A 22399-nucleotide genomic window follows, 5' to 3' on the forward strand; every position below is an offset into this window, starting at 1 on the left:
GTTTTATATGGATATACCGATATTTATATTTATTTGTAGGCCACAAAGTGCATATTAAAAGCAGGCACAAAAACTGTTAAGGGTCAGCAACGGGTTAATTATTGGTGTGGGTCGGGGTAAACTAGTGAATTATTAAAATGGAAAGGCTGTAGTGTCTAATACAACACTTTCTTTGATTGGATATTAATCAACTAACAGCCTACGAAAAACGCAATGTTTATTTATTTATTCTAACACGTGTGTTCATTAGAAATAATAAGAAACCTTGAGCTACATACTCAGCTTAATAATTAAAAACCGCAATAAAATAAAAAGTATTAAAGTGCTTCAGAAAACCTCGCAATTAACGTTTTTAGTTATTCGCAACATAATGAAAAAGTATTTAGTTTAATTACAAATACATTTTAACCACTTTCTTATTAAAGGTTTAATTTCCTTTTTCTGTTTTTTTTTTATACATTTTTCATTGAACGAAAACGAAGCCAATTAAATTCAAACTGAACTTCCATACAAACTTGTATCGATTTTCACCACAGTTTCCGGGACTTCAGATTGGCACCCTTAGTTAAAGATACTCCCATTACCGCTCCTTATGTTTGCTGCACTTTGCTGATAAACAACAACACAAATTGTTAACAACACGCCAACTACGAGAGCAACATTGAAGTATAACCTATAAATAACAACTCCCAGATGATAAGGGCCAGGGAAAATAAATAAATGAAGTCAGCATCTTGGGTAGTACATAATTTTTTTCCGAAGTTGTTCACCCTCAGTGTGCGGTGGCTCCCGTTTTCCCCCGCCACAACAAACAGCGTGGAAATGTAATTTTCCTTGACATTTTCCGGTTGGCAATCATATCGCGCCAATGCCAGGAAAACTGACCAGACAACGCTGCCAGACTCTTGGGGACATTCGGATCGCGTCGGTTTCGAGCAGGAAATGTTAACCACGGAAAGAAAAAATCTAACTAAAATGTAATATTAAGCTTTTAGTTTTATGATACCAGAATGTGTTTTATTTATGGGTTTCAAAAATAAAAATCGGTATTAAATCTAAATAATAATTTAAAATATTTTTAAATATTTATTTTGTGTTCCAAGAACAGTTACAGTTTAAATACGTCTATTACCATTTTTTCTCTGTGCCAACTCGAATCTCAAGTGTGAAATGAGCTGGCGACGAATGCGGTGGTGGCGGCATCGTTTGATTTAAAGCATCAGCAACATGGACGTAGTCTTGGAGGGGAGAAAAACACCAGCCCGGACTTCAGTGCCCCCTCCACTTGTCCAGGGTATTACTCTACCCAGTTATGAAATCAGCTTAACGAGATTGGAAATCAGAACAGAGGCCAAAAGATTGAAGGTGTAGCCAGCTGGCGGAGGGGGGAAATGGCTGCTGATGCCGGACAATGCTTATAAGATGGTTCAGTTCAGATAGCCGAGCACCAAGTACACTCCATTAATGCTGTTGCTCTTTGGGGGTTGGGTCCTAAAAGTTCGCCGGGGTCCATCAGCAAGCTAGTCAAACCAATTTGGGGGATCAAATTAAAGCCACATCAAATGTTTCGGGGGGTGATTGCTTTATATGGGGGGTGCTCTGGTGCAAAGCCCCCCGTCAAAAACTTTATGCCATGTTGCATTTTTGAACATAAATCGAAAGCGTCAGCAGCAGAAGGAAAACTTTGCAATCAAGCTCCGATTTTAGTTCATATAGGGGAAGTTTTTTAGACGCAAAGTGGAGAGTTCCAAGTAATATACCAACCAATTGTGCGTAAAATGAAATAGTCCTAGTAATAAATATAGTAAATCAATAAATCACATGAAAGCAAAAGGAGATTAAATCTGGTTCACTATGAGACATTATTTATAATATATGAAGTATAGCCCCAAAATAATATTTTTTATATATACTTCTCAATAGATATGCCCATTAAAGAAATTTAGTAGGTGGTTATAAAAAGCAAATATTTAAACAAGGGTAACATGTTTTTTAATACCATTTTTTGGAATATATACTTGCAAAAAATCAGCTGATGCTTCAGTTATACTGGAATTGGATGGATGTATTTTTTATTCACCCCCATCTTAACCCATGCACTTTATACACATTGGGAACCCCTTGCATAAAGGTTTTTATGTACATATATTGCAGAGTACACGTCCGACTGTGTGCATCGCAATATTTCGAATGCGATACATGACGTTTCCATTGTTTCCATCAACGCTGATGCTGCTGATGCACGCCAATAATTGATGATGAACAAATAAGATGGCTTCTTTTGGTTTGAAGCGTTTCGCTGCGGAATGTGGAAATTCCTCTCGCTCTCACTTTCCCAATGGCTTGCTGTCTCATTCGCACCTCTTAAAACCTCTTCACTGAGAAAAATGCAGCTACGTTTTGTTTTAAAAATTTTCCCTATGTTAAATAAACCTATAAATACATTTAATAATATTTTATAATATCTAAAAATATATATAAGTTCCTGGAGCTTGGATTCCACACGGAATAAGTTTTATACTCTTGCTTGATGTATTTTTCTAGGAAAAATTAATTTCATTTAAAGATAGAACACAGAACACAATGTTTTTGTTAATATTTTTTTTTCTGTGAAGCACTTTCAATCCCATGGGCTCGGCGCTCGATAATGCAATTCCATTCAGGCATGCGAGACAGCCAATCTATCCAATTCGCAACCACACACATGCACACGCACCTTCATCAGTATGCAGCAGGGAAAAGCTTTCTCCAATCCCTTCTTCCCTTTTTTCCCCACCCCATTTCTTTTCATTCCTGGTCAGGATAAATCAAACAAAAGTTATAACTTTTCGCAAAATCGTTGGGTAGGCTTGGATATTTTTCGGCAATGCATTCGTTTGCCTGAGTAATTATAAAATTGGAATGTTGGATTTTACTTTTAAGAATATTTGTCAAATGTATACGCTTTTGCTGGGTTAATCCATCAAAACTTTATTTTTTTGTCAGATATTAGATTTATACCCTTTGGAGCATCTGTGATTTTTCAAAAGAAAAGGCACAGTAAACAAATATTAAAGTTTAAATAGTTAAAGAGCATAAAATAAAGCTTCAAGCTTTTTCAAGAAATCATGATGCATCTAAATATTAATTTTTTTTATAAGTTTTTAGAGTATCTTGTAGGCTGTGCAATTGAGTCCAATTTCGCTTCACTTCTTGCCATTATTTTCAATTATTATATCAAAGTGAAAGAAAACGTTCGATCTTTTTCGCTCATTGTCTGCTGGTTAATTGCCGTTTGCTGATTTTTCGCAAAGTGCGAGGCAGCGCTTTTCCCATGCCACCACATTACTTCCCCCATTACCATGCCCCATCACAGTGGCCACCCTCGGGCGTTGCTGCCTCATCGCATCATTAGCGCCATCATTTTAAAATATTATTAATACTTAATGGTCTCCACATGCCCAAGTGTGCATCGTGCATTGAACAATTGATGGCGCGGGCCAAATGAATTTCCTGCTCAGACGCTTGGACGACGACGTCACGTGAAAGAAAAGCGGCAGCGGAAAACGGAAAATTTGCCTCACGCTGTGAGCTAACAAAACAAAAAAATCATAATAAAAAATGCATGGAAAGCGGAGTTAAGTGTAAAGTGTATTTCCAGACGACGTTCGTCAACGTCAAACGGCGATCGATAAAATATGCTTGCATGTGAATTATTTTAATGAGTTCCGTTTCGTTGGAAAGGAAAAATATGAACGATAAACTAAATACATCTGGATAGGGACGAGCGAAATAAAAAAAACCAAAGTGTATGAGCAGAAGCCAAAGCAGAAAGCCCGGCTTTTGCACAATGGCAAAAAAATGCAGAAGGAAAAGTAAAACAAAACAAAAGCGGTTCCATTCGCAATGGAGTTGGAGTTTCCCAAGTGGAGCCAGGAATTGGAGTCAGGCCATGAAGCCAGCGACCAGGACTAACATGCACAGAGAAAAAGCCAAAAGTTTTCTTAATAAATATAAATTCAATAAAACGTATTTAATATAATATAATAAGACCGCTTACCATTTTAAAAAGTTTTGCAAAGATTAGATTATCACAGCTTGACACAGAGTTAGTTATTTTATGAATGCCAATACTTTACTGCTCTGATAATAACAAGATAAAATAATTTTCTTGAAGTGCAGAACTCATCGAGAAAGAGAGGTCTGCCAGCCAGTTGGCAAATAATTATGTGAAGTCAAGCAAAAATCGCACGGGGAAGTGGCAAGGTGCAGACGATAAGAAGAGGGCAGATTAGCCAAAGATGGAATGAAATTGAAGGTAAGAAGCTTTCTGTTTAAACATTTTTTATGGCTACTTGGCTAATTAAGAGAGTAGTGCCGGAATTCCCATTCCAAAGATTATTTTAAAGTACCTCTGGCTTATTTATTAGACTCCGGCAGAACTCAAAACAAATAAATTAAAATAATTACTTTTGATTGCAGCATCCAACTAATCATTATAAATATTCGCAATATAAATAAATATATTCTTTAAAATTATAATTAATTAAGCTTTAACTTTATTTAATTTAACATATGTTGTGATAAATAAAAAAAATTTATTTTTACTACAAAGCTGCACTTTTTCTGAAAACAGAAGACAAATTTACTCATTTTCTATGTCCCGCAGAAAAGAAAAGAAGCCATAGATAACAGCTGACTTTATTTCTAAACGCTAGACAATCTCGATTCCTTGCTGGCTGCTAATGGGCTTTATGCCTTCAGATTACCTTTTCTTTAAATCACCAAGGGTCTGATGTGTTAGCTCAAAGGCAGGAAAAATAAAGAAGTTTTCGGGAGAACTTAAACCACAGGATATCGGTTAGTTGAAAGAGCCACGAAAGTCGAACCTTGCCAGCTCCCCTATTTTCAGTTTTTGGGTTTTTATTTTTTCTTTCTGTTTTCCCACTTTTGGTGTCTCAATCAGATACCAAAAGGATGGCCTCGGAAAAAATAGAGAGCAGAGTTGGGGGTTAGACAACAAAAGTTGTCAATTGACGCCAAAAGTTGATGCCAAAAGCGTCGCCGACAAACTGTGCAATGCTGAAACGTGAAAAAAAAGGAAAAGGAAAGATGGCTAGGAAAAGCGTGAAAAAGGCGGAAGCAAAACAAAGAAGGTGAAAAGTGCAATAACTGTTAAGTCAATGTCCTGATGAAATCGCCTCACACTCTGTTAAAATTAAAAATTGTTAACCCGACAATGTTCTGAAATGACTGAATACAAATTTTCACGATTTAAGCTGAAGTTCTAAGTAATAGATAATTGAATTTTAAATCCCTATTCAAAGAGATCATCCCTCTGTTTTTCGGCGAAAATATGGAGTTCTTTTTCAGCATTTCCTAGAAGAGAGATAGAAGCAGAAGGCCAAAAGGAAAGAAGGTCTCCTAGACGGTTATAAATAACGTTTAATTGCAGCTGAATGCCAATTTGGGCGCTGCTCCAGAAGTGCTTCCTCGGCGAAGTGAGGAGCAAACGAGGAGCACTCCTTCGTTATTCCGGGGGCATTATGAGTAGTTAATTTACAACAAAGTTGTTAACTGTCGTTGGCCCAGCTGGTGTGCCAGCGAGCTCTCCCGGGTCGCCGAAGTCATCTTCTAGTTCGCTTAGCCCAAATTGCCCAATTTTAAATTAACAAATTCCATTTCAACATTTTAATTAGGTTTTAAAATTTTCATGCGCTGCCTTATTTTCGCGGCAGTGCCTGGCAATGTTGTTGCAATTCCCGAAATGGAAATGGCAGCGGCAGTGAAACGCTGGCGATTTCCTCTGCCGAGCAGCTTGCGTATTAATATGCGCCATTTCCGTTTCCGATTAGCATAGCAGCTGGTGTACGAAGTCCTCCGCAACAAACAGGAAATGGCGCAAAACTGTGTCTCCAGCTCGGGCCTTGGAATTTCCCGTTGCCTTTCGGCAATACGGCCTGTGTGTATTTCATTTTACTTTAATTTTCATCATCATTGCCGCGAAACTAGCACAGTGGCGGAAACACCAACAATGGCCAGCGAAAATGTCTCACATTCCAAATACAAAACGATAAAAATAAGAAGTAAAAAATGTGCTAATTCAGGATTAGTCGAATGCGATCTACTCTATAAAAACTCTATTTGTGTTTACTAGGGAGATCTCAATGATTATTTATTACAGCTTAAAAAGTTTCTATTGTCTAAAAATATCAATGAACAACGCAAACAAACTATAATTTTTTTTAATGGCAGGCTAGGCCAACAAGAAATATAATTCTAAGACACGCAATTAAAAAGTGCCAGCAAACAGTAATTTAGCAACCTTTATCCTCTTCTCTCTGAACCCTTTTTCTGTTTCTTTGCTGGCAGACGGCATTTATGCCATGGAAAAACCTCTTCCGCAGGGTTATAGAGTATTTATAAAGCCTCTCGCTCTTTCTGTTTGTTGCAAAAGCTGCAGTTAATTTGGTGCTTCAAATTTTAATGCCGAGAAGGGGGGACTATGGAAAAAGTAGAGTTCGAGGCCAGGCAAAAACAAGGCAGTAACAGTAATAGTAACAGTAAGAGGAAAACAAGGACCATGTTCAGAAATGGTGGCCCATGGACTCAGGACTCGCGCCGAATCGCTGGGCGCCGTTTTATAGTCCGGCCCAGGCACCCAAGCGTCGCCTTTGAGTTGTCACACAGAGAGAAAAAATCTAGTAAATTAGTTACTAAGAAGCCAAGTGAAGAACCCTATTTAAAAATGGATAAAATACAAAAGAAAATAGTTGATTTTTACATATATTTAATTTTATATTTAATTATAACACATGCATAAATACAATATTATTATTTTAAAAGCAAACAATTTTCCCCTATTTCCTCTGTGTTCATCCCCATCTCTTTTTTAGGACTCCAAACTCTCGTCTTAGCGAAAAGCTCTTTTGCATAAAATTCTCACATTACGCATACGCAGCGCTGTATTTACAGTTATACCGAGCATTTTATTTCCGGCAGCCGGGCGGCCCATTTTTGCTTTGGATTTGCATTTGGACGTCTTCGCATTCGCCATCGCCATCGCCTTTGCTTGTTTTTCGTTCGGTTTATTGTTATAGATTTTATGGCAATGGCGCGCTGGAGCTGTTATTATTTAAAGCAACAAATATATTTTCAGCTTAATTAAACTTAAAAATCGTCAAACACCCCGCGGCAGATTTCGGCATCTGCTTTGCTTTGCCTCCTTAACTGCATCACCATAAATTTCTGTGCATAAAACTCACGTTTAATGCCGCAAAGTATGCAGCACTTTTTATGGTGCGAGCACCTCGTTGTCCTTCTCGAGGATTTTCCATCTCCCTTGCCCGAATGGTCGCCCCATTTATTACTGGCGAATACATCACACAAAAGGCCGTGCCCTCAATTTATGTGCCGTAGGCAACAAAAATTTATTGTCAACTGATAAGCAGGCCAAAGCAAAGTAGCCCAAAGGCGAAAACACTTGAAAAAAGGAGGCAAGTGAAAAGGTTTTTTGGTGGAGCGTGGAACAAGGGGCGAGGTGGCGATACCCTTTCAGAGATTTTTGGCAGCTGATTGGTCACGGCCAAGATTTGGGGAGGGTCATCAATCAGTGATTTTTTTGATCCCAGGATTTGGCATGTAAAAAGCGGTTTATGGGTAGTGATTATAAAAAACTAGATATAGTGGTTAAGAAATGCAATACAATTTGGCTGTACGAAAAAGAAAATGTATATATTTAAATTTTTTTAAGGTTTTTAGGGCATCGATTAGCTTTTATCACAACACAATTCTTTTGCGGTTCAACTAGCACCAAACTTAAATTTAAAATACCATTTTCAGTAAGAGCGTTTCGTTTTAAAATCGTAACCGGTTCATCGGTTTATTGATTTTGCGTTTGGCACATAAATTCCAACGACGAAAAAACACAGAATAAAAAACTGTCGTCGAGGGAGGTGATGGCGAAGGTTGCCCACCATTTTTTTTCGGGCTGCGAATTTTTTTATGCAAATGCATAAAAAGTGTCATGATTGCCGTGTTTGTTTGTCTGGGCGAGCCCTTTGTCCTTAAGCAGGACCTGTACCCTTTTCTGCCGCCTGCAGATGTCTGGACGTCGTTTATTTCATTTGTTTAGGTTAGACAGGGCGTATGTGTGCGAAAAACGAAAGGACAAACAGTGCTCCATATTTGAGCATATGTTCAGCTGCAAGGAGAGTTCTGCTGTGGACTTTGGTCTAGGTTTTTGCGTTGGGTCTGTGGCCTGATAATTGAAATGTCTCCCCACGGGGACATTACAAAAAGTAGAACAGAAACAGAAAATATCGCCTTCCCGTTTTATTTACAACATTTTCTTTTGCACAATTATAGAACTGTGACGGTTAAACTTTGAATGTATTCAAATACCTTAGGAAAACCATAATATATATTTTTTGTTTAGTTTAAACAATATTATTTAATATTTTTCCTTATTTCTATTATTTTTCTGAGCTTAAATAAATATAGGTTTAAGCCGCATTTTGTCATATTTTCCCCCCTCATCTTGTGTTTATAATACCTTTGGTCATATTAGCATTTTTATCCCCCTTCGTAAATTATCAACACCAAATCATTTTTCATATCTACGCTTTTCTTCTTATTTTCAGTTTAGCTTGCCATAAAATATTCTCACACGCTCCCGAAACTACTCCCAAATGGCTGAAAAAGAAGGGGCCGCGAGGGGAAATCAGCTCGGCGATGCCGTGCCTTGTCAACTGGTTTGAAAAATAGATTTTTACGGGCTTAGTTGCGCATCGTCAGCCACGTTGACTACGGCAGCAGCAGCAGCAGCGGCAGAAACAGCAACAACGCCAGTCGCTATAGGATCTGTGGCATCTATAGCAACACCAGCAGCATATTCTTCATGGCTTCGCCTGGCCACGGGCATCCGCAGTCCTCCTTTCGCGCCGCCTGCCAAATCCCGCGGGGCGTTCCCTTTTGTGTCTCACTCGCGTCATTTAAAAGACATTTGCCTGTCATTTTATGCCGTGTTTGGCACAGTTTACTCCCCCATCTCTCACTATGCACTGCTCGAAAATAATAAACTGTACAGGGACCATTATCACATAAAATTAAATGGTCTTTGATTTCAAAGAGTGAAAGTTACAGATATTCTTCAGACAATACTTTTAGTTACTTGAAAATTAAAGTTAGGAGATATTGTATGATAAGCTTTTAAAACACCTAGAGAGCACAAAATTTATAACAAAACTTTTCAGTATATGTTACTTTTTCAGCTGTTGTAAATAGGTTTACTTATGCATATTTTTTGTTTAAGTGTATCTCTGGCCTCTCTCATCCATCGCAAAAGTTTTTCGTTTGCCAAACAATGGAGGCGGTGGGTGGGGTAAACCATTAGTTTGACATTGGCAACACATTGCCAATACATTTGTACCAGATGCAGTTTGCGAAAAAAAAGACCTGGGAAAAAGGAAACCCCTGCTAATGATCAATCCGAAATGTTGGAGAAAGAGCCCGCAGCGCCGATGGTTCTTTTGAATTAGTTTAGTTTTAATTTCAATTGCAGAATGGCGAGCGAAAATGTATGCAAATTAGAAAAGCAGCCGCCACTGGTGCTACGTTAATTTACCAAATCGAATTGCATTGCATTAAGGTTTAATTAGACTGCTAACAAATCCCATAACCCCACAAAACCCAACCACTCCGCCAAACGCATATGCAAATGCAGATGCCCCTTTTGTTGTTGCACAAACGAACAAAAAGGAGTGTGGGGCGAGAAAAAATTACAAAAAAAATAGAAAGTTAAATTTATTAAACCCCATTTGTACAATGCGGCTCTTCCAGGCATAACTTGGGCTTTGCTTTGGCTCTGGTTTTCAGAGTTGGACTACGTAAGCGGGGGCTTTTGGGGCTTTTGTTGGCTGCAATGAACGCGAAATGCACGCAGCTAAAACTTCAAAAAGCGCAAACCCTATTCTCCCCCACAACTTCCCCTGGAATGCCCATGGGTTCGGATGGTATATACGAGTATGGGTTTGGAATCCATGGCGTAACAGTGAACTTTTCGCAGAAGTGGCATTAACTTGAGTGGTCGAGCACACGGTGGCGTATACGCAATTTTTTATTATATATGTAAAAGAAAATTTTCGAAAAATGGGTTAGAGTGGTTGAAGCATATGAAAAGAATAGGAGAAATGTGGCAAAGGGGAATAGGAAATGTTTATTCGCTTTTACACTTGGATTTTAATTTGATTTGATTCAAGAAGTTGAAGTTATTGTCATGCACTTTTTCCGTATAGTTAAGATATAATTTTTAATTCACCGATTCGTGGATGTCTAAAAATTTTGTATACAAATTTTATCTTCATTTTCCTTTTTATTTCTTTGGAATATTAAAACCGCTTTTTATTGAGCCTTTCTGAACTCTTTACTTTGCAAACTTACTTTAATTCTGTAAGGTCTTGGGCTAAGAAGTAAACTTTTCCTGGAAAATTCTCCGCAAGAAAAACCTAAGAAAAATCTCGACTTAGTTACAAAGCTGCCACATATACTTATGACCCTGCTTTGCATGCGATCTGCGAATGTGTGGCAAGTTTTCACTTACACAACTTGGCAGCGGCCATTAAAATAAAAAAGGAATGTACAATGCAATTTTCATAGCATACTTTCCTGCTGCTGCTGCTGCCGCTGCTGCTGCCGCTGCTGCTGCCGCTGCTACCCAAACTCCCCATGATTTTTTATGCATAAATATTTGTACAAGTTTTTTTTTTTATTTTTTAAGCGCAAAATGTTTTTTTTACTGTTATGACCGTTTAAGCAAAACTTTGCAGAAGAGAGCGCAAAAAGCGCGGAGGAATAACGTTCGTTGGGTAAGCATAAAATTATTATCAACCCGCGTGAGGAGAATCCCAGGGAAATGGAGACCCCGACGACGAACGAAAATTGCCACGCAATGTTATAGCGAAAAAATATAAAGTTTTCCGTTCCTGTTTTTGTTTTTTGTACAGTTTTTGAAGCAGCTCTTTGGCAGACATTTTTTTTAGTTCGGACACACTTTGCATGGCGACGGCGTTTGCTAAATGAACCGAACCGAGCGACAAAAAAAGAAATTATCCAAAAAACAACGAAAAGGCAAGTATAAAAAAGGGAAAGTAAAAGTTGACACAACGACCTGGGGAAATACTCTATTTATTTTTTGCCCCTGCAAATGAGCGCATATTCAAATTTGCATAATTGTGTTTATTATTTTTAAAAATGTCAATTAAAAGGTTTTTGGTAGCCAAACTAGGTTTATTGGGTAATCCAATAATGATATTAACTTAACTTTTTTTCCGGGTCCAGAAATTAAATTTTTAAAATGATTGTTGGCATTTTAATTATTATCTGAAAATATAATAACGGAAATATAAAAATAGAATATAATAATCCACAAAATAACAGAATAAGTCGTATTGATTTGTTTATTACAAAACTTTGTGGAGATATTAATAAAGTGATTTGTAAAATAAATATTAAAATGGCAATGCCTGCATTAATTTTCTACTAAAATTTATTAAAGAATCTTAGTTTCCTTTTTTTTAGAGTATTTTCCATTTAAAACGCAAAGTTTGTAAAGTTTTGTGCGTTAAAAAAAATATTTCAACACTTGCCGCACATGGTGTCACACACACGTCAAAATAGCTACTTAACTGGAATTTAAAAATATTTTATTTTACAAAACTGCAAGAAGGCTCTTGATGAGATTCGGTGGTGCCGTGGACAGAAAAACCAAAAGCAAAGCAAGAGGATCTCAAATTTTTCTTTTGCGCACTCTTCGTGTGCTAATTGGACTTTGTCTAGTGCAGACGTACAACTACAAATACTCATCTGTAGACGGTCACCATTCACTCCGCGCGCTGCCGCGCAAGAGGGGTAATGGATGGAAATCTTCATTCTAACTCTCAACCTAGCGGTAAGCAGTTTGATTATAAAAAAATGTTCCAAATAGCTGGTAAAACACCTTCGGAGATAAGGGAAGAGATCATCAGTTTACAACGCCCACTGTGCTCAAAATCTGCGAGCACTAGTACTATAACCTCAATGCTGGCTACAGCATCAGATGCGGAAATCAGCAGTGTTTGCTCTTCCGCGAGTATGGATAAAACTAATGTTTATTACTCCCAACGCTCATCTGGTAATTCATCCCCATTACCCAGAGGTGGGGCTGCAATTGTCTCTCCAACTCTTGGTGATAATTCAAAAATTTCTTCAACTCCGTTTTCTGATGCTGCTACCAAGTTGAAGCTAAGCCAAAGCCATCTGTCGTACAAGAGGAAGAAGCAACTTTCATATACTCCTTACCCTAAGAAGGTGCACAAAGAAAAGTTATCTGGATCACCCTCAGCATCAACCAGCAAGGCAAGCTCTAGTAATAGGTTTGCCTTACTAGACATGGAGGTGGACCTAGACAGTGACAGACCTGTTGAGGAAAGAAGTAATCTTTCCTTGGCAGATGCCCAAACAGATTTAAATGATGATATGGAAACAATTGTCTCAGATAATGAATTTGAACAAAATAATTCTAATGGCAAGAATAATCCCAACAATAATTTAAAACCACCACAAATTGTTCTAAGTTTTGTCAACCTTAACGATCTATTTGATGTTATTTCGGGGATCACTAGTCTAGATAACGTTATCGTTAAAGTAAATCAGGGATCTACAGCAAGAATATTTTCCAAGGACTCTAAAACTTATAGAGACATTGTTGATCATTTTGATGAAATGGAAATTGAATTCCATACGTACCAAATGAAGGAAGATAAACCACACAGAATAGTAGTTAAAGGGCTTCATCATAGCACATTAACTAGCGAAATTGTTGCCAATTTTAAAACCTTAGGTTTTGAAGCTCTTCAGGTGCATAACCCAAGATCTAGGTCTGACCCAGATGAGAAACTCAACATATTTTTTATCAATATTAAGCCATGTGCTAAAATTAATGCCATATATGATATAGTAACTCTTTGCCGCCAACGAGTGCGAATAGAAAGGATGCGTAAAAGATCTGAAATAGCTCAATGTATTCGTTGCCAAGAATTTGGACATACAGCGAAGTACTGCCGCCGGCATCCTAATTGTGCTCGCTGTGGAGAAGATCACCATACAAAGCAATGTGTTCGTCCCCAAGATCAACCGCCTACATGTATGCACTGTAGAGGGAATCATACAGCAAGCTACAAGGGTTGCCAATCTTATCAAGAATACCTTAGGCGATCGATGAGTTCAAAAAAACAATCAACGCGACAACATCCACAACAAAAACGTCAGCAACAACAGCCAATCCGAGAGCAGCAATCTCAGCAAATGCCTAACTCTTCTGCCAGCAATAATATAGGCTTATCTTATGCCTCTATTGTAAGAAATGGAATTGGTCATGCCCAGCGCCGTCTACATGATCTCCAAGCGCAGCCGCAAGTACAAAATTCGAAGAATACTCAACAACAACAATATGTGCTTGACGTTCAGTCTATATTGGAGCAACAGCAACAGCAATTTATGAAATGGCAACAACAACTTCAGCAACAGCAGCAGCAGCAATTCTTTTTGTGGTTACAACAACAGCAGCAGGAACAACAAAAGCAAAACAAACAGAACAGCCTTCGACTTGAAAGACTTGAAAATATGGTTTTCGAAATGGCCAATTCTATTAAGCAGTGGACTGGGGGCAAATCAGTGCTTCACAACAACGTTTCAGCCTCAAAATGAATACACTCAAAATCCTTATCTGGAATGTCAATGGCATTTCAGGTAAAGCCAGAGAAGTGGAATTCTTTGCGCACAACAACAACATTGATATTATACTTTTAAGTGAAATTAGGCTCAATCGAGGTGAAGTTGTCAAAATTTTCGGATATTCCTTCTATCCAGCATATAAACCTTCACGACATAATCAAGGAATGGGTGGGGCGGCGGTATTGGTAAGAAGCTCTCTCAGTCATTTCCCACAACGTATTATAGAAACGAAAAGCATTCAATTGTCTTCCATTAAAGTTGCGACCGGCTTAGGACTCGTGGATGTAAGCGCAATATACTGTCCTCCAGGCCAAAGAATTGTAGAAAGACATTTCACTGATATACTCTCTTCTTGTGGTCAGAGGTACATAGTTGGTGGTGACTGGAATGCTAGACATTGGATGTGGGGTGACACCTACAATTCACCCAGAGGCCGTGAGCTGGTTGAATCGATTTCAGCCAGAGGGTCCAAAATACTTGCCACTGGTTCACCAACGAGATACCCATATGTTCCTAGCCACACTGCTACTTGCATCGATTTTGCTTTATACCACGGAATTATGGATTCTCAAATCAATATCTGCCAAAACTGGGACTTGGAGTCTGATCACATTGCCCTTATTGTTAATCTACTAACAAATGGTTCCAATATCACCCGAAGCCCTCGGTTAATAACAAGTCGGACTGATCTCACTTCTTTCAAACAAATTCTTGATAACTCCTTTCAACTAAATTCTGCTCTGGACTCACGACAAGACATTGAGAATGCAGTTGACACTCTAACTAATAATATTTATATGGCTGCTTCTGCTTCGACGCCTTTGGAACCGGATTATCGTCCTATCAATTATGGTGTTGTTCTCACAAGGGAAGCCAAGGCGCTAATTGTAACAAAAGGCGCCTTCGAAGAAGAGCAATTCGTTCTCAAGATCCTGAAGACCGTATTTTGTGGTACAGAGCTGCAATGCAACTTCGAACCCTTTTAAGGAGACTTCGAAGCGATTTTTTTGAGCATAAATTGTCTTCCATGGACTACACGGTGGATGCAAATTATTCACTGTGGAAATGTACAAAATCGCTTAAGCGCCAGCCCCTTAGACAGGTTCCTGTTCGGTGTCCCAGTGGTGAGCTCGCAAAAATGAAGTGGAGCAGGCCAATGCTTTCGGTCTACATCTAGAAGAACGCTTCACTCCGTATAGCTTTGCATCGACAGTTCAGGTTAGCGAGACCCATCAAACTCTGGAGACGCCTCTGCAGATGTCGTTGCCAATAAAGCCTATAAGGATTGAAGAAATATCTGAAGTTATCCAGTCCTTACCGAAAAATAAGGCTCCAGGAATTGATAGAATTTGCAACGTAACGTTGAAGGCCTTGCCCATAAAAGCGATTCTATTTATAGCTTTAATATTTAATGCTATTATTAGGACTCAAGTGTTCCCAAAGCAATGGAAATTAGCAGCAATTCAGATGATCCACAAGCCAGGTAAGCCAGAGGCTGATCCTGAGTCTTACCGTCCGATAAGCCTCTTATCGTCCCTGTCCAAGTTGTGGGAGAGACTCATTGCCAATCGAATAGCAGTTATCATGAATCGAGACAATATCTTGCCAGACCACCAATTTGGTTTTCGAAGAGGACACGGCACTGTGGAACAAGTGCATAGATTGGTGGAACATATTTTGCAGGCCTTTGATGACAAAGAGTATTCCAACGCAGTTTTCATTGATATGCAGCAAGCCTTCGATAAGGTGTGGCATGTTGGACTTTTGCTTAAAATCAAAAACCTCCTACCTGCCCCCTACTATGGTCTTCTGAGATCCTACCTAGAAGAACGGGAGTTCAAGGTCAGAGTTAGGGACAGATACTCTGATAACTATAGAATGAGAGCAGGAGTACCTCAGGGCAGTGTGCTTGGGCCGCTGCTTTACTCTTTTATATACAGTGGATATACCAAGCCCAAACAGACATCACATGATAGATCCTTCCAAAGCTTTGATTGCTACATATGCAGATGACATTGCAGTCATCTACAATTCCAGATGTCGGAGGGAAGCAGCAAATGGAATACAAGAATACCTTAAGGATCTTTCTGCTTGGTGTAAACGTTGGAATATGAGAATCAATCCGCAAAAAACTACGAACCCCTGCTTTACACTGAAGAGACTTGTATCTAACACCCCTGAAATCCAGCTAGAGGGAGTCAGTTTGGAACAGCCGTCGCAAGCAAAATATCTTGGTATCACACTGGATAAGCGCCTTACGTTCGGACCACATCTGAAAGCAACAGTCAAAAAATGTAACCAAAGGATTCAGCAACTGCGTTGGCTTACACACAGAAGGAGCACTTTGCCGCTGAGATGCAAGAGGGCAGTATATGCATTCTGTATCCTGCCAATCTGGCTTTATGGTATTCAAATTTGGGGGATCGCAGCCAAATCGAACTACAAAAGGTTACAAGTGTTGCAGAATCGGTTTCTACGTACCATTACTGACTGTCCCTGGTATGTGCGTGGCACGACACTTCACAGAGACCTAAATCTACACACTGTGGAAGAACAGATTGGGAGACACACAAGCCGATACCGAGATAGATTAGAAAGACACCGCAGCTTACTGGCTAGGAATCTACTCCCAGCGAGACCTTTGAGGCGTCTCAAAAGGCAAGGCTTTGCCAAGACGATAAGGAATCAATAAGAAAATACTATATATAATCCTCTTCTTAATGCTGAGGTTTGGTTTACTTTTCTCATTGGTGACACCTGTGTTGTTAAGTACTTTAATTTGCTGTACAGATTCTGCACTAAATAAATAAATAAAGAAAAAAAAAAAAAAAAAAAAAAAAAACATGGTGTCACAACATCAGCGGCAAAAACAACGACAACACATGACCGAAGTGAAGGCACAACACTCCAGACCACAGAAATAAAAACAGTTTGCTGGTGTCGTTTTTTGTCTTTTGTATTTTTAAGTGTCCTTGTTCGAGGCGAACGTTATCCTTCCCTTAAGCATTATTGTTGGGCAGTAATTTTCATAAATTGCGTCGCTGTCGTCGTCCTCGCTATTAGCATTAACATCTAAATGTCGCCGTTGAAAGCATTCAACTTCAAATTGTTGGTCAGCAGAAAGACGGCAAAAACAAAGGAAAGGAAACCCTGAGTCAGTTTAGCGAAACAAAGAGTGTAAAAATCTAGAATGGATCCCAGTAAAAACCAAATTTATTTATCATGCAAATTGTGCAGGAGTGAGAGGCGTGCAATTTGGGGGACAGACAATCTGACAGTCCGTCAGTGATTGAAACCGCTTGGCGGTATATGAAAATATTTCGGTTGTTAACTCTCGAATCCTGCAAAAATTCATGTGCACAGAAAAAAATCATTAGAAAACTCCATATTTTGTATAAACAATGTGCACAAGTACCTACAACAATTTATTTGTAAATGGTAAGAGGTATAAAAGTTTTCCTTCCGTTATAGAAACATAATTATTGCTTTACTCTGAAAATATAAATATGATATTTAAATAACCACGTAAAAAAAAGGGGATATGAATAATATTAGTTAGCAGCATAATATATTTTTCCCGTGTGAATATTTCAGGCAACAGGAGACAGAGGACGATTTGTCCTGAGGCCAGCAAACACACAATTGCTAAAAAGTAGAGCAGTTCGTCGCTCTGCCTGAAAACCCACTCCCACTGAAAGTAAAAGCTGCATAAAAATTGCATTGCCCCCAACTAAAAAAGAGGATAGAAATAAAAAACAAGTAGAAAATGAGGCACCCCAAGCCCCCTGTGAAGTTTCCCCATGGAATTGAAGTTTTTCCAGAAGTCGGGAGATTGGAAGGCAGCAGCAGTCGCTTGCCGTTTAAATTGAAACTCGGAATGCAGGAGCAAAAAATGAAACACAAAACTGGAATATTTAATGCGTTATGCAAAAATTGCGTTTGTTGTCTCGTTTTTGTTGCACAAAAAGACAGTAAAGAAAGGAGGAGAAAGGTTACTGCGAGAGAGAGTTTTGCCGTAGAAGCGGCAACGGCAGCAATACGTTTAAAATAACAGCAGTTCAGTGTAATACTGGAGCAGGAAAAAAATAATGAAAGTAAGCACTGACGTGCGATTCGAGAGAAAAGGGCGAGTGACACAGTGAAACAACCCAAGAGAGTGGCTTTACAACTTGCTAAAAACCTGAGATGAATTCTTGATTAAATAAAATATAAAGATATTTAAAAAATATTCAGGCCGGACATTCTTTAACCCAAAAAGTCAAAAGACTGCAAGCTTAAACCAATATCCCATCTTTTGTAAGGCTTTAAAAAAAGTTGTACTGAAAATAAAACAGTTTTTAGTGCTCTGATTTATTTATAATTTCTATTTTATAATAGCATGATTGTATATATTTACAACATAAATTAATATACTTTTTTAGCAGTATTTTTTTTAGTTTGTTCCACAAATTCTTGTGGATACCCTCGCTTATTGTGGCATAAGCTGCCATAGTTTCAGCAGTCCTATCACTCACTCCTGCGCCTCCCGTTGGCTTATCCGCCCAATCGTCCCGCCCCCCTAGAGTTTTCCCCCCCCCAACATCCCCCAACCACTTTTCCCTTATCTGCTCTCCCTTTTTCCCAAAAGCTGCGAGGAAAAAATAAGAAAAACAAAGATGTGTTGCTGCAGCTTCGTTGCATTTTTATCAGCAGCAACATGCAACTCGCTCTCTTGCCTTCTCTTTCACTAAATCCATCCCTCACTCTCCCTCTCACTCTCCCTCTCTCTTTCTTTTTCTCCACGTTGCATGCATAAATATTGCACATGCAAAATTGGAAATAACTGATGGATGCCGTCAAAAAATGCTGCTGCCACAACCGCTGACTTCCATCTCTACACGCGTCGAGCCAACTTTTCACGCCCACTTTCCGCGGCGACATTGGCAAAGAGGCGATGCAAAAAAATATATATTATATAGGCGTGGCAAGGAGTATGTTTGTAAATTCCTCTGACATTAATAAATCGATGAATGAAAAATACACCACCTGTACACATACAGTAGCGGATAAAATAAAAATGTTAAAAATAAAATTTTAAATGAATAAGAAAACAACAATGGAATACAAAATGTTGTGTTCAAATATTTTTTTAGTAAAGTAAAAATTTAAACGAATAATATTAGCTTGAAAATATAGTTACATACGCTTGGGAAATTGTTTTGAGTTTCATAACCTTCAATAATGTCCATTTGGTCTATAAGAATGTTTAATAACGTATCATGATATCTTTAAAAGGAATTACTATTAATTTAACATTGTCTGTACCCCAACCCTTGTGGCAAAAGCTGCTACCCTTTTTGCTTCTGCAACAGCCTGTGGGGCACTTTAGGCCGCCCATTTGACAAAAGCACCACCACCCAGCCCCCTCCCCTCTTACACACATACACACTTGCATTTTTAATTAATTTCATGCAATTTGTTCAACCAGCAACAACAAGAACAGCGGGCTGCAAAAAAAACAGGTGTGTAAAAAGGGTCTGAACACAGAGGGGGCGACAAAGGGGGGCTTATAGGTGGAAAATAGCACAGAGGGGTGGTGGAGTGGGAGGGGGTGTCGCTTTGCCGCTATGCAATTTGCCAGCGTTAAGCCGATAAGTGCATTTTTAATGTGAACTCAATGAATTTTCTATTACATTTTAATTTAAAATAACAAAAACAGGATAAAAGGGTGACGAAATGGGGATGAAAATCACAGACAGGGGCTCAATGTGATTCAATTTAACATTTAGATTAATTATATTCATCGATAGAAATTTTTAATAGCGAGATAAATCTCTGCCATTTGTAAATCAATCATGACTAGAAAATAACTCTCGCACGTTGCCCCTTTTTTATCCACCACTAGAGAACTATCAATTAGGTTAATGGGGAGCTTATGGCGGGAAAACCGGAGAAATGGAAGCCGAAGGCCGCTAATGAATGGAGATTATGGGAGAATAAATTGCATTTTGAAAATCCACATACATGAAATAGTCACTGTGGGCTTTTAACCTTACTCTATTCATAGCATTTTGCAATTCATTTAATGGGTTTTGAGACTTTTAATATCTTTGATTATAAAATCGTGTGACGGAAACTAAACGAAAAATAGTTTTACACATTAAAAACAAAACCTTGAACTCAAATAACAGGCTTCGGGCTGTCCATTAAGATTTTATTGGAATCCATTGAAAATGTGGTTAAACGGTTAACTGATAAACCAGATAAATCATCTCCAAAAATAACCGCTCTAAAGTTTTTACTAACTGTCCAGCATTGGAACGACATTGATGAATCAGCCGGAAAAAACTTTCGAATGAAATTATATAAATAAATTCGATGCCTCTTAGATAAGACAATTATAGACGATACATAAAAAGCCAACCACAGCTGCCGAAAAAAAGACAGATTCATCAAGAGAGATACGTAAACTTCATTTACGGTTGAAAACAAATTTTATAACCAATTTTTATGGGGGCGAAACGAACCAGGGGCCATCGCGCATAAAAAATGATGTAAATTTTTTAAATTTCCCAACTTGTTTACAAATAAATAGCAGCGATGTTAGCAAAGGAGTGGGTAAAGCAAAACTGGGGCAAAAACAAAAACAAATTTTAATCCCAGCCAAACACTTGACTCTGTAATATTCCACTCTGTTGGGCCCCCGTAACTCCCCCTCCCCCTCCCCCTTTTCCATCATCTCTTTTTTCGGTGGGGTTTCTGGGAGGGGAGGTGTAACCCCCACAGATTTATCTCGCTTAATTTACCGTTATTTGGGCATCAGCTTTGCAACAATGCAAAAAGAGCGAGACAGGGAAAGATGAAAAACAAAATAAAAATAAACCTTCGCATGGCCCATAAAATTTCATTAGCGTCATATTTTCAAATAATTTTCTTCCAATTTTTTTTTTTTTTTGTTGGTTTGCCCTGTTCTTTTTGTGCTGTTGCTTTTTTAGAGGTCCTAGAAGTCCTTTCCGCCTGTCTCCTTCCCAATCGTTGCGGCTGACTGGTCTCTGGAGAAGTTTTCCCACCTAACGAAGGTATAATCATAATTTGAAATTGCTCATTCGAATCTTAGATTGGATTAAGTGCGAATTAGAACATCAATAAGCGGAGAGGGCGTTGAATGTTACGCAACATTGACGACAACTTCCCTGCTCCTTTCGCTCCTCGAACAAAGGGATCAAAGCAGGATTTGCCAAAGGATATGGGCGGGTATCCTGAGGAGCGGACGGGGGAAACAGTAGGTGCAAATGTGCCAAAAGTGTTTGTCGAGGTGCTCAAGCAGGCAACTTAATGAGCATTGACAGTCGTCGGCAAAACTATGCTCGCATTAAATCGTTATAGAGCCACAAAAGCTTCTTGGGTGTTATGTGCTAATCAAGGAGTTTATACAAGCCAAGCACGGGAAAGACCCTTCTGAGATAAAAATGTAATTCGATATTATTCTAGTTACAGAAAAGTAAGTTATATATACCCCAAATTATCAAAGAATTACGGTTAAAATATATGGTAATACTTTAAGATTTTTTTTACTAATTGTTGACTCTTTGAATGTAGCCAAAAATATGAAACAACAATTAAATTTCATCAGATTTGAGTGCTTTTGATTCTATTTAACAATTAAGTTATCATTCAAGAGCATTTTAACTTCGTAAGCCCATTGTTATATGTACATCTAATATCTATGCACAAATTGCCTGAAATCGTTCAACAACGTTACAATGATGTAACTTTTTTAGCTCATCAAGCTGGAAACATTTGGGCAGAAGCCGCTGGCAGCTGGACCAAGAAGGAACCTTTATAGGGACTCTTTAGTAACACTGGTCAACAAAATAGGGGGTACAATATATATATCATTTACAGCGTAGATAAGAGCAAGAAACCTCTAAAAAATAATAAATAAGAAATAAACTATAAAAGTTAATTGCATGAGGTATATACTTTATAATTTATATTTACTTCTTAACAATACTTAATTTCCTGCTCAATCCTAGAAACTAGTGTTGTACTGTTGCACCGGCTGAGGAAGACAGAGGGAAGCGCTGGGCGAGAGAACACGCACATTGGCAGGACCAAAAGGACGAACTCTGCAGGAGATGAGCAAGCCTTCGGGGCTGCAACTAACAAATTATCCCCAGCCAAGTGTGAGAACTGTGCGTGTGCATCACTCAAAATGTGTCGCTACATCTGGGGAAATGGAAGTGGCAGTGGCAGTGGATGTGGAAGTGGAAGTAGAAGTGGCTGCCATCTCAAGCATGTGGTCATCACCAGGCACAAACAACAATGCCGAGGCTTTGGCTGTTGTCTGGGAAATTAAGAACAATCCCCAGCAATTTCCGGTACGAGGAACTCGAAAAATTTTCAAACTTTCCGTTGGGTTGGGCTCACTGTTAAATAGAGGATAAAAGAGACTTAATTTTGAGTGTAGAATGAGCGGATGAAACTTTGGACTTTCTGCAATCCCCTGCAGGTATATGACATGGAACGGAAGTCGTGTCGTCAGAAAGAAAGTTGCAATATGAAGTGAAGGATTGAGGGACAGCCCAGATAAAGGGACACAGAGCTCTTGGTGAAAGCCTGCCAAAAGCCGAGGCCAAAAGGAAGTCAAAGAGCCCTTAAGGCGTTGTAT

This window comes from Drosophila ficusphila, unplaced genomic scaffold, assembly GCF_018152265.1.
Source record: "Drosophila ficusphila isolate 14025-0441.05 unplaced genomic scaffold, ASM1815226v1 contig_106, whole genome shotgun sequence".
NCBI lineage: Eukaryota > Metazoa > Arthropoda > Insecta > Diptera > Drosophilidae > Drosophila > Drosophila ficusphila.